We start from the raw sequence: 13,498 nt of genomic DNA, 5'->3' as shown, positions 1-13,498 counted from the left end.
TACATTACCTGATATTTTCATAACAGATCAAATGGTGTGCCCTTTAATAAAAATGGTTTAGTTCTAGTATGGACAGGACCACTTAAGGCAAGAGAGCAAAGTTACCACTTTACTGACCCTCTCGGATCCTGAAAACTTACGAGAATTTGGTTTGCCCATATTAATATTTTAAGAGCCCCGGAATATAAAATTTATTTCTAGCCTGGGAACACCAGTTTACAGTTACATTTTCTTTAGAATCAAAGTGGCAATTCATTTTCTCGCAATTCTCTCTCTCTGGATAGACGTGAATTCCAGAATTAGGTGAAAAATAATCAGAAGATCTTACAGACTCTATAAATCCAAGCCATTTGTCTTTTCCTTGCTGTTTTCCTTGGGATAATTGAACAGTGATGGATTAGAATTAGACTGCAGTAGAGACTGAGTGGGGGAAAAAATCTCCCGGCATCCCTTCCTGCGGAAGCATCAGCTAAGTCAGTGAGTGTTGCTGCCACTTTAACTGACAAGTCTTAAATTCGGCTCTGGGAGGCTCTGGGATGCTGGCAGCCGCCTCCTGGGCAACTTCTTTTTCTCACTCCTGAGAAGAGAGTCTTACTGGAGGTCAAGAAATGAAGCTGGAATTGAGGATTTTTGTTGGCTTTTAAATTGAGACTCATTTTTACTTCTTTTTTTGATGATTTTTTTGAAAATCTGGTAGAAGAGAGAGGGAAAGGCATCTTTGTGGTGGGGTTATAGTCATCCCTCCAAAGTTACAGCTGCTCCAAATCTGTGAGTATGTTGCATTTATTTAGCTGCCCTCTGGTTGTGTGTGTACATTGTTCTCTTTAAAATTTGCGATGATTTAATTTAAGGAAAGCTATGCTAAATTAAAAACAAATTGCAGTAAAATTTCATTGGAGACCTGCAGTTTTTGTTAGTTGAGATTGTCTTCATCAAAGGCTTATGTCAGACTTGCTAGAACTCTCCCTGCTGCCTCAATACTATCCCACCCCGCCTTTTTATAACTTCCTAAGAGTCCGTGCTGAATCAGAAAAAAGAGCTGAATCAGAGAAAGAGCCGCTACAGAGTATGCAGAATTCCCGGGATGCCATGGCCAGTTTACTGCAGCGGCAGCAAGGTGTGCTTGAGGCTGCAGAACAATGGAAGGGTGATGACGGGCTCATTTTAATTCACGGTCCTGATGTTCTGTCCTTTCTTATAGGGTTTTGTTTTGTTAGGATGATGAAAGCCTTGAAAAAAGATCAAGGGGTGGGGAGCTTACTCTCGGAATAGACTGAGTTGATAGCCTGAGTTTTCACCAATCTGTTTGTTTCTTGGTGATTTCCTTGACTTCAGTGTCTTTAACAGATCACAGTAACTGGGAGTTAGCAGAAAGTGACCTTTGCAGGACCAGACCACCCTTCTCTGATTTTACATTTGAGTTGGTGCCATTTTTTTTCTCTCCTGATGACGCAGACCCTTTAGTCCAAACATCTGTCCTTAGTCATTGTGTCCCACTTTTCCTCTTGAGAATTCACCGGAAGCTAGAACTGCATCATTGCTGAATTAATACTCTTGAGCATATTATGAAGATTGAAGATTAAATTATGTTTTCCACCATAACCTTCTTATATTCTTAATTTGGCTTTGTTAAATGAAAGTCTTGCTATTTTAGTGAGCTGATTGATATCACTGATCTCATTTCTTTATCTTAAAATCACATTAGCTAATGCAATTTCTAAAAGTCGGATGTTTAGAGATCAGTAGTCAAAGTACTTTAAAATATCAATTGGGAACAGTCATCTTTGTAGAAGCAAAATGAATATGTTTGACTTTGGGTGACACACACGATGAGTTTTGTGGGTGCCAGTACTTTGGTTGTTTCCCTGCAGGATAAAATAAATCAAGGATTTAAAAGAAAAGAAACTCTCTACCACCCAGAGATCAAACATCTGCTGTTTTTATTTTTAAACATTTTGCCATGCTGAAACACAGCAATTTCAAATTTAATTAGGAAGGATTTCTAAAAATAGGAAGTCCGCCTTTAGTTAGATTGGCAAGGACTTCATTCATTTTATCCATTCATTTATGCAAGCAATATTCACATTTGACACAAAGCTCTTACTAGGCTCGGAGACTATGATAAAGAAAAAAGTTATTTTATTTGTCTTCATGGGTATAGATATGTAAGCAGGTAAGTAGGACATTTAAAAATGACTTATTTTGGGGGCTGGAGCAATAGCACAGTGGGTAGGGTGTTTGCCTTGCACTCGGCCAACCCGGGTTTGATTCCCAGCATCCCATATGGTCCCCTGAGCACCGCCAGGGGTAATTCCTGAGTGCAGAGCCAGGAGTAACCCCTGTGCATCCCTGGGCATGACCCAAAAAGCAAAAAAAAAACAAATGACTTATTTCATAACAATTGCAATACATTTTCAGCTGTATTTGTATTGGTACTTCGCTGCCAAGCATATGTAGGAGATACAAGTACTCACACTTGATCAGTGCCAGATCTTCTGAAGCCACAGAGAACCTAGAATGTTTGAGCTGGGAGGGGTTTTGGAAAGGACTAAATTGCATTGTTCAACAAGCAAATGGATTTAAGTCAGGAAATAGAACTTTATTATTGCTTTTGGAAGCACTCACAGTCTAGTTGGAGAGATCCTGGTTATATTTGTTTATTTCAGTATGGCCTTGGTTCATTAATAGAATAAATATTTATTGGGAGTCTGCTGTCGTGTTGGGTACTTATGGGTAAGATAGACATGCCTGCCCTGTGAAAGGCCTTAAGGGTTATGGGAGAGAAATGACGTGTTGCTGGTAGAATGCTTGAAAGGGACAGACATCATTTCTTTTACTGAGCCTCTGCTATAGATCAACCATTGTTTGGTACCTGTGTGCTTACTCTTCCCTTCCACCCTGTGAATGAGTTACTGTCTCAGCAGTAATAAGCAAGTACATGCAGGCATAAAGGAGTTATGTAATTTGTTTAAGGTTGCCCAGATTGTTAGTGGCAGTGTTAGAACTTTATCCTAAATGTGGCTTAACTTCAAATCTCTGCCTTGTCTGGTAGTCCCCAAACATGGCTTGATCGGAATTACTAAAGTACTGGAGTGAGAACTGTGGTTATTAGATATTTCTCTGGTGACTGTGGACAACTAGGTTTAATAGTACACCCGCATGTTTATGTAGACATAACCATACTGATATGCATGTATGTGTATATGACAATAATATTTTTAGGGAAAATGTTTTGATTTAGAAAATGCCATATTTACAGATTGAGAGTTTATAACTTCCCATTTGTACTCACTGTTTTTTCACTTGACTGGCTGACTGCTCTATGCGGTTTTTTGAACTGAACAGTGAGGGAAGAAGTTTAACCTGCTTGTTATGTCATCATTTTCAAATCTTAGTGAAGAAGAAATTAACTAGATTTTTTTTTAAAAGCCTAAATTCTGTCTGTTCTTCAGGGATAACAGTGTTAATTGGTCTTATCACTTCCCTTCTGTAGATGAAGGAAACATGCAAAGAAATACATCTTATGTCCAAGGTCATTCAGGGTTCTGATGACTCCATCATGCGGGAGTTGGTGGATCTGTGCTCCTTGAAGCAAGTGTGTTATTTCAGTTATGAGTAGGTTGATGGGGGAATGGAGGCAGCCCATCCACCCGTCTCTCCTCTCTCTTTCTCTCTCTCTTTGGCTAATCTCTCTCTCTCTCTCTCTCTCTCTCTCTCTCTCTCTCTCTCAGCCACAGTTCATGCCAAGATACTTGTGTCTTGAAAAATGTTTTAGTATTTTTTTTCCTTTGCCTCATGCAGAGAACTCCCTAACATTTTGCACTTGCTTTTCACTTTTTAGCACCACATTTGCACTTATGTCTTCGGCTCATTTTAGAAAGGGCAGGACTGCATGTAAGGACAGATTTCATGAACATGACTTAAATAATGAATTTCATGCATGGTTTGCTTTTCTTTGGATATTTCATTAGTCCACAGGTGTGGAAAGCCTTTGTGGGCCATTCAAGTGGCATGAATCGGTATTCTTTGGTGATTATTTTAGATGAGTGGGTTAGAGACTCTCTTATTTCAAATCATGACAGGTGACTGTTGTATTAAGAAGAGGAAAGCATTCAAGAGCTAGACTTGAGTTTCCCTTGTGGCTTAGGGCTGTAGTCATTATCTTCTTAGTTGATGGGTGGGTCTGAATTTGATCCTCTTTGTCATGCTGCAGAACAGTTCCTAATACATAGCATTTAAATGCTTTCGTCCTTTAAGATTAATTTAGGGCTTTGTTGTCATTTTAGTTTTGGGGTTTTTGTTTGTTTGGGGCCACCCCCAGCTGTGCTCAAGGTGTCCTCCTGGCTCTGTACTCAGGGATCACTCCCGGCCAGCTGAGAGGAACATATGGGATGGGGGGATTGAGCCCAGATCTGCCACATGCAAGGCAAATAAATGCCCTACCACTGTACGATTGCTCCACTCTGTTGTTGAGTTTTAAAGCAATAACTTCTCTATAAGGCAAAACTAGTTTTGGGTTCTTGCTTGATAACATAGGCTGAATAAAAATAGTATAGCAAATACGAAAACAGCTGCAGCTTAAGAAAATTAAATTTTGGGACTTTCACTCGATTATTTGCATGTTTCCTGTTCTGTTTTATTTGTCTTGCAGAATATGTGATTCTGGGAAAAGCCTTTTTATGTATTGAAGCTGCTTCTTTGAGAGTGAAGGTCATCTGATAACATATTCTTGGGTACTTTTCTTCATCTATATATGTCACATAAAATTTCAAGACTTGAGACAGTGTTTGGCATAGGGTGCTAATATAAAATCAATAAAAATCTCATTCATGTTATCAGTAACTCTTTGAACACCACTAGACTAAGACTGCATTTCTCTCTTAAGCTCCTAATCTTTTTACCACCACCACCACCACCACAAAAAAGTAGATCAACAAGCATGAGTTTTAAATCCTGACTGTAAGGATTCCAGAGAAATTATTATTTCATGTGAAAAAAGGCTTTGGGTAACTTTAATTATTTTTCCTACTCATGGATTATGAGAAAAGTGAAAAGGAAACTTGTTTCCAGCCAACATTGCTTTTCTAACCATTTATTTTGATTTTTGAACTTAGGATTCAATTTTTGATTTTTTCATGAGTTTTTTTTTTTTTTTGTAGCACTCAGTGGTGTTTCTGGCTCTGTGCTTTGTGTTCACTACTGGAAGGGCTTGGGGGACCAAATCCTGCATTAATTTGCTCTATATCTAGAAAACATCTGCATCCTAGCTTGGAGAGAATGCAAATGGCTAATTTCCGCCTAGCTGGCCTTTGCTCTCTGACTGAGGGAGGCACCAACTGCTGAGCAGTGGACTGGAATTTATCTGTGTAATGGGAAGTTTTTGACCCCAATTAAGCAATTCTTAACAGTATCAGTACCTCTGCACCACTGACATTCCCTACATTTCTTTTGTTTACAGAGAGATTTTACAAAATGAAACGAATTTCCTCCTTATAACGTCCCTGTGAGGTAGACAGAAGCAGGGATTGTTATTCTTTCTCTGTGTGTGTGTGTGGGGGGGGGGGGTGGGGGGTGGACTGGTGTAGGCACATGGACATGTGCTTTTATTCTCCTATTTTTTGTTTCATTTTTTGTTTTGGGGTCACACTTGCCGGTGCTCAGGGCTCACTCCTGGCTCTGCACTCAGGGATCACTCCTGGCAGGCTCGGGAGGGACCATATGGGATGCTGGGGATAAAACCTGGGGCAACTGTGTTCAAGGCAAACACCCTACTTATTGTACTATCACTCTGGACCCTTTCTCACTTTTTTTATTGTAATAAAATACACATATTAAATCTGCCATATTAGCCACTTTAAAAATTTTAATTAAAACAGTTTTTGATTTGGGGACACATTCAGTGGTCCACAGAGGCCACTTGTAGCCTCATACCCACCAAGTATGGTGCTTGTTAGCGTTCAGGGATTGTGTGGTGCCGGGGATTGAATTTGGAACTCCAAAGAGCAAAACATTCTTTGTATCCCCCTGTGGCTCTCTCTCTCTCTGGCCCCGTCATTCAGCAATTTTAAACTGTAAAGTTCAGTATTATTAAATGCATTCAAAATATGCAACTATCTCCACCGTTCATCTCCATTTTTAGCTAATAAAACTGAAACTCTGGCTATTTATAAATGGTCAACCCCTTCCCAGCTCCTCTGGCTACCAGTGTCTCACTTTCTTTCTGGTTTGTGTTTCTTCATATTTTTTGCTGATAAGGACACTGAGGCCCATCGAGTGCATGGTTCAGAGTGCATTTCCCACTGGTGACTGGCCCACTGGCAGTCTTTTTCTTTTTTTTTTTAATCCAGCACTCTTAAAGGGTGTTGTTGGGCGGAAAGAAAGGATAAAGAAGAGACTAGGTAGAAGTATGAAGAAGTTCAGTCAGAAATAAGAGAACTTTCCAAGAGGGAAGTGGTATTTTTTCCCCCCCTACTCAAGTCAGCAAAGAAAAGCAATGGACTGGAATGGAAGCTTCTCATATGTCTGGCCAATCTAACATTCCTTCGTAGTTTGTTTAAAATAATATGAAGGAGTACAATTTGCTTGGCCGAAAGAAAGAATTTGAAAAGATACAGGCTCTGGTTGGAGTTTCCAACTCTGTCAGTGATTTGCTGTGGTTCTGGGTATGGGTGATCACATTTGAAAGAGGCAGTCCTACCTCCATTTTAATGAATTAACTTTTAGCCTTGTTTTTTGACCATACCTGGCAGTGCTCAGGGGCTATTGCCCACATGCTGCTCATGACTGCTCCTGGCAGTGCTCGGCAATCATGCAGCACTGAGGATTGAACCTGGACCTCCTCCATGCAAAGCAGGCACTCGTCCCCATTTTGCCACCTTTCCAACTGCACTGTTTTGTTTCCGGACTATATGCAGCAGTACTCAAAGGCCACTCTTGGCTTTATGCTCAGAAGTCATTCGTGGTGGGCGTTGGGCAACCTTATGCTCTGCTGGGCATAGAACCCGTGTTGGTGACATGCAAGACTAATGCTTTAACCCCTAAGCTGACTTTCCCTGACCCTCCCATTGGATCCGCATTTTTAAATAGACTCTGTGTATGTGTTGTGGGGTGTGTGTGTATGTGCGTGTGCGTGTGCGTGTGTGTGTGTGTGTGTGTGTGTGGTGTTGCCAGGATTATAATTCAGTACCTCACATTCAAGGCAGCACTGTATAGAGTTGTATCTTTAGACCCTTCGTGTTTTATTTTTTTGTTTAAATCTTTAAATATTTTACGGTCTGAAGCACACAAACTGAAAGTACACATTTATGTTTTAAATGCAAATGATCTTCCATTCTTTTTTTTTAGGTAGTAATTTATTTTATTGGCTTAAGTACCGTGGTTTACAAAACTCTTATTGGCAGAGTTTCATACATAAAATTTCTAGTGCCACACCCTCCACCAGAGTGTCTACTTTCCCTCCACCTCATCCCAGTGTTCCCTCCACCCCACCCTGTGGTGAGCTTCCTACCAGATTTCAGTTCTTAGTTTCTCTTTCCTCTGTGCATCTGTTTCCCCCACCATGTTTCTTTATATCCTGCATATGAGAGAGATTATTTGTGTCTTTCTTTCTTTCTTTCTTTCTTTCTTTCTTTCTTTCTTTCTCTAACTTCACTCAGCATGATATTCTCCAGATCCATTCATGTACTAGCAGATTGAATGACTTCATCATTTCTTTTACCCAAGCGGTATACTGTTGGACATATGAGCCATAGTTCTTTATTCAGTCATCGATTCTTGGCCATTAGGGCTGTATCCAGATTTTGGCTATTGTGGCTAGTGCTACAATGAACATAGGGATGCAAATGACCTTTCCAAATAGAGTTTTTGACCCCTTGGGGTAGATGCCAAGAAGTGGAATTGATGGGTCCTATGAAAGCTCAATTCTTAGCTTTTTCAGAAGCGTCCATATTGTCTTCTGAAAATAGTGGGTCAGTTGACATTCCTACCAGCAGTGAATGAGTGCATGCATGCATGTGTGCTTACTTTCTCTCTTCTCTCCCCCTCCCTCCCTCCCTCCCTCCCTCCCTCCCTCCCTGTTTCTACCGAGGAACCTTGTTGATATGGTGCAAACTTGTTGAGTATTATCTGTTCAAAGTTCTGTCTCTTATTATTCATGTATTTGTATTTCTGTTTTTTGTTTATACTCAGGGGGTTGCCTGGGAGGGGGCATCATATTAGGTGACGCAAGTGCCTTCCCCACTGTACAATGTCTCTGGCCCCAAAGTTCAGTCTCTTTTGGAGTGATTCATGTTTTCTTGGGATAAGGGGAGAACTGAATGCCATATCAAGAAAAATTTAATCTCCACGTCAGGCCTTCCTTTCCTAATGTTCCTTCCCTTTGGCCTCTGGAATCTAAAGTAGGAAGAGACTCGATTCTTAGCATTTCTCTCCAGCTGATGGCAATTGCCTTTGCTTTGCCTCTGTCCCCCCAGCCCCCAAGCGCCTGCAAGAGCTGGGTTTGTTGGCATGCCCACCACCTTGAAGGCTTGCGTTTTCCCTCAGCATTGACTGGTGTTCACGCCCATTTGATCCCTGTCCTGCTCTTTGCTATAGAGTGAGCTAAGCTGTTTTTGAAAATATTTCTTAATCAACTTTGCAACTGTGTATCTCATGGTGATTTAATTTTAAAAAAAGGGAAAAAAAGAAAAAAATTGTTTCTTATTTTGCACTATTTCCAAATTTAGGGGGAAATTGTGAGAATAATACAGAACTTCTGTATACAGTTATTCTATCTTTAACATTTTAACACATTTGTTTATTGTTCTCTCTCTTTATACATTGTTATCTATCTGCTGGAGTCATTCTGAAGTAGGATGTTGCTCCAGAGATGGTGGTCTAGAAGGATGTGTTGGAACTTTCCAAGGGAGCACAAAACTTGGAAAAGGCTTTCATGGACTTTCCTTTTCTCTGTATTCCACGGACTCCTTTTACTTCTAACTTCACTTTTCTACTTTCTTCGGCTCTTCCTTGAATTGAACTGGCTTAGGGATCTTTCTCTCCCTGACTGTTGGCCACTAGTTACATTCCCAGTGGTTGATCTTTGAATAGTCTGTCCACTACATTGGAATGACCAAATGTGACCAGCCATGAGTAGTTCTGGTCTTCATGTATGCTAAAAGTCTATTTATTTGATCAGTCCTTCAGCAGTGTTACCAACAGTGTCCACTTGTTTTTGTTTGTTTGTTTTTTAATTTTTTTATTTTATAAGGTAGCACTATAGCACTGTTTATTTATCTCATTCTTACTTTGGACAAACTGGCAGGCTACTATATGTAACTTGCCCACACGGCAGAGTCTGGCAAACTCCCCGTGGCGTTTGCCAAGATGCCAAATACCAGTAACAATGATGGGTCTCATTCTCCTAACCCTGAAAGAGCCTTGTATATGGCACTTTTTAAAAAATCAGGGCTAGGACGAAGGAGACATTACTGGGGCCTGCTCGAGGCAATCGATGAACAACAGGATGATCGTGATTGTGAGAGCACTGTAGCACTGCTGTCCTGTTGTTCATTGATTTGCTCGAGCAGCACCAGTAACGTCTCCATAGTGAGACTTGTTGTTACTGTTTTTGGCATATTGAATATGCTACGGGGAGCTTGCCAGGCTCTGCCGTGCGGGCGGGATACTCTCAGTACTTGCCCAGCTCTCCAAGAGGGACAGAGGAATCGAACCCAGGTCTGCCACGTGCAAGGCAAATGCCCTACCTGCTGTGCTATCACTCCAGCCCATTTTATAAGGTAGTTTACAATATTACATTGAATATTCAAACACCAATCCCACCACCATTACACCTTCCCACCACCATATTTGGGATGTTTCCATCACAAGCCCCAATTCTGTTCCCAAAGTACAACCAAAATAATATATTTTGTATTGTCTGTTATGGAAAACCGCTGAACATGCTGCAAAAAATCATCCATAGGGTAACTGTGAATATTGTTCTATTTTGGCAGGGACCATTAAGACATTCTTTAGGATATCACTAACATGTTAAAGGTTGAGTGGTGTGAGCTTGTGTATATATATCAGAAAATATGTATATATGCATATATATATATTTCCCTCTGTGTTTGGTTGCCCCATCTATTTGAACCCCATCAAATGTGGTGTGGTACTCTTGGAGAATGGGAAGGCAGTGTCTTATGATGTGTTCAGGAATATGTTCACTCATTTGTGAGGCTCGGCCAGAGCATGTGGGGAGCATCCTTGAGCATGGCGGTGGTTGGGTTCTGGAGGTTTTCGACTGCTGGGGCTGGGTCCCTTGGGGCGGGGAAGGTTCTCACCTGCCCCCCTCTGGGGCACCCTGAGTAAAACAGCCTGGCATGGGGTCCGGTTGCATGGCTGTGGTGGGTATCATGTTGCTCCCTTCCAGGAGAAAAAGCCATGTGATCTGGATGGTGGCCGATGAGGAGATGATAACAGTGTCCACTTGTGAGACATTCCTAGGAGCTGAATCTATTCTCCTTTCATGAAAAAAGTTTCCACTTCGATGGGGATTCAGGTGATGGGTGTGTGTGTGTGTGTGTGTGTGTGTGTGTGTGTGTGTGTGGTGTGTTAGACTATTCTTTCCTTTCTAGGTACTATGCTCCTATTAATATAGATTAATTTGCATCAAAGAGATCATTGTATTCATAAGCACACTTTGAAATAATTCAGAATCTTTTACCATGTTGCTAAGTAACATTCTTTTCATCCAGTTTCTATTCACTTGGATTTTTTTATTTTAGCCCAGATGAGGAATTTATAATTGAGTCTCACTCAGTTATCATCTTTGAGAGCATGAACTATATGACTTTGTGTTTCTTAAAAATAAGTACCTTGAATTCTGTATGTTTATGAGTGATGGACTTTAAACTTTACTAAATTTAATCTATTATTTGAGTACTTTGGTTTTTTTTCAGACTATGGTCCATCCTTTGCTATTTTTTCCCCAGCTTTATTATTCCTGCCGAATTGCTTAACTTTTGCTTTTTCTTGGTCTAAATCCTAGTTTCTAGTAAAAAAGACGGTACCTTTCATGTGAGTGAAATCAGAGCCCCTAGAAGCAGACCTTCTTGTAGTAACATGTCACTTAATAATTGGGATACATTATTTAAAAAATGCTTTCTTAGATAGTGTCATCATTGTGCAAATGTCATACAGTGTAATTACACAAACTTTCATGCCATCACGTACTTTGTAACTAGACTACATGGTATAGTCCAATAATTTTCAGTACTGATGATTTGACCCAGTTATCTATAGATTGGGTGCTGGTCTGAAGTTTTAAAAAGAATAAAAACCAGGGTCTGAGGAATTGGTTAGCGTATGTGAAGTCCCCAGTTTTTTCACTGGCTAATGTCCCCCCATCCTCCAGCACCGGCTAGTGTAACCCTTATGATTGCCGCACTGCTGGGCTGTCAAATTCTGATAGACCCTGAGTGACCAAGGCAATGAGGACTGGTGGGAGTGGCCCAGAGGCCCTCCTAGTACCAGTGGGATAATGGGAGGCTCCTATTTGGAAAAATAATTGTAAACTACTGGCACAGCTTACTGGGACATCATTTTGTATGTGGTCCTTTGTTGACAGAAACATGAACTGAAATAGAACTATATATGGAAATTTGCTCTCTGTTAGAGATTGCAGCATTATTCAGTCTGTGTAAGTGTAATACTTAGAGAGTGAACACAGGTCAAGGATTTTTCACTTAGGTAATCAGCAAGATGGGCAAATTAGTTCCAAGTGCAATTAGGAAATTGAAGATTGGAGTAGGAATTGTTAAATATCAATGTAAATACTCTCCAACAGGACAATAAATCCATAATTTTAACAGTCAAATTATTTGCATAATGGTAACTAGTAAATCACACTTCTGTCTTACACATTCCTCTCTATTCCCTGCACTTGTCAATATACTTGACACAGAAGACACACATTGGAAATGCTCATTGAATGGCTTAGAGAATAACATACACCCTCCAATGCTGTTTATGTATACACAAAGAATTTCACGTGTATAAATTTCAAGTGTTTTAACTGGCATGACTAAATCAGTTTGTTTGCAAAGCCAATCAAACTAGCTTGTCAAATCAAAGATTCTTTTTATCTTAGAAAAAAGTAAGTAGTAAATCAAACAAAAATATCTTCTGGAATATCCCTTAGGTAGAGATGATAGATGGTACTCTAAGATGACATTGAGAGAGCTTTTTTGCCTTTTTGGTGGGGGGCCATATCCATTAGTGCTCAGGGGTTACTCCTGGCTCTCTTCTCAGAGATAACTCTGGCAGGGCTTGGGGGACGATATGTGGTGCTGAGAATCAAACCCAGGTCAGCCTCCTGTAAGGCAAGCAAGCACCTTACCAGCTGGACTATTGCTCCTGTCCCAACTGTTTGTTATCTTTTGTCTTATTTTCAAGCTAACAAGTAGCTGGAAGTTGAGTTACTCTTGGTTTCATAATTGTTAAATGTATTTATTTAAATATATTTATTTGCAATATTATTTTATCTATGTGTTTAAAATGTTTCTTATTTTTAAAAGAAAATATGAAGTCAGAGAGATAATAAATGGATAAGATGCTTGCCTTGTCTATGGCCAGCTCAGGTTCAATTCCTGGCACCACATATGGTACCCTAAGTACTGCCATCTGGTGTGGTCCCAATCAAAAGAGAGGGTGGGGGGAGGGGGAGAGAGAGAGAGAGAGAGAGAGAGAGAGAGGAAGGTTCTTAATAAAATGAATTCTGGACAGTAGTTTACATGTGTGAAGGGGTCATACAAGTTATATATATATGACTCTAGTGCAACTGACTTGATTTTAGCAGAGCCTAATAAACTTCAGTTGTTTTATGCACATGGGATATCAAATAATTGCTTTTTTTCCTGGTCATCTATTATTGTCATTTTAGTTCTCAGAACCATCCAGAGACCTTAAAAGATTAAAAAGTTTTACTTCCCTAAGAACAATATTTATTTTTATAAAACCTATAAGTATACATTTTGAAAAAAACTATTTTCCTGGCAAAAGACCTTAAAGGATATATATGCAGATACTCTGCTATCTTTGGGTGGTGAGTGATAGAGTGTTAGAATTATTTTTGCTTGTGTATATTAGAATAAAAATAAATTTTATTTTATTTGGGCTGAACTTTAAAAGTATTCATGGGCTGAAGCAATAGCACAGTGGGTAGGGCATTTGCCTTGCACGCAGCTGACTGGGTTAGATTCCCAGCATCCCGTATGGTCCTCTGAGAACCACCAGGGGTAATTCCTGAGTGCAGAGCCAGGAGTAACCCCTGTGCATTGCCGGGTTTGACCCAAAAATTAAAAAAAATAAAAAAACTCCAAAAACAGTATTTGTATATAACTAGATATTTTGATGCTTATTTTCAAAATTTACAAAAGGAAGGTGAGATGTCCTAAATAAATGAAGGACTTTTCTTTGTGCAGTTGTATTTTTGTATTTATTTTTCTGTAAGAATGAA

The 13,498-nt window shown here is 40.0% G+C and overlaps 1 protein-coding gene across 1 annotated transcript in view; it reads left to right on the top strand.

Annotated features, from left to right (window-relative positions):
- TTC39B (tetratricopeptide repeat domain 39B) overlaps positions 1 to 13,498 on the top strand; it is a 133,185-nt gene that overhangs the window by 57,564 nt on the left and 62,123 nt on the right. The window lies entirely within an intron of this gene.

The sequence above is a fragment of the Sorex fumeus genome, unplaced genomic scaffold, assembly GCF_029834395.1.
Source record: "Sorex fumeus unplaced genomic scaffold, SorFum_2.1 ptg000034l, whole genome shotgun sequence".
Taxonomy (NCBI): domain Eukaryota; kingdom Metazoa; phylum Chordata; class Mammalia; order Eulipotyphla; family Soricidae; genus Sorex; species Sorex fumeus.
This window is presented reverse-complemented; position numbering and strand designations above follow the sequence as displayed.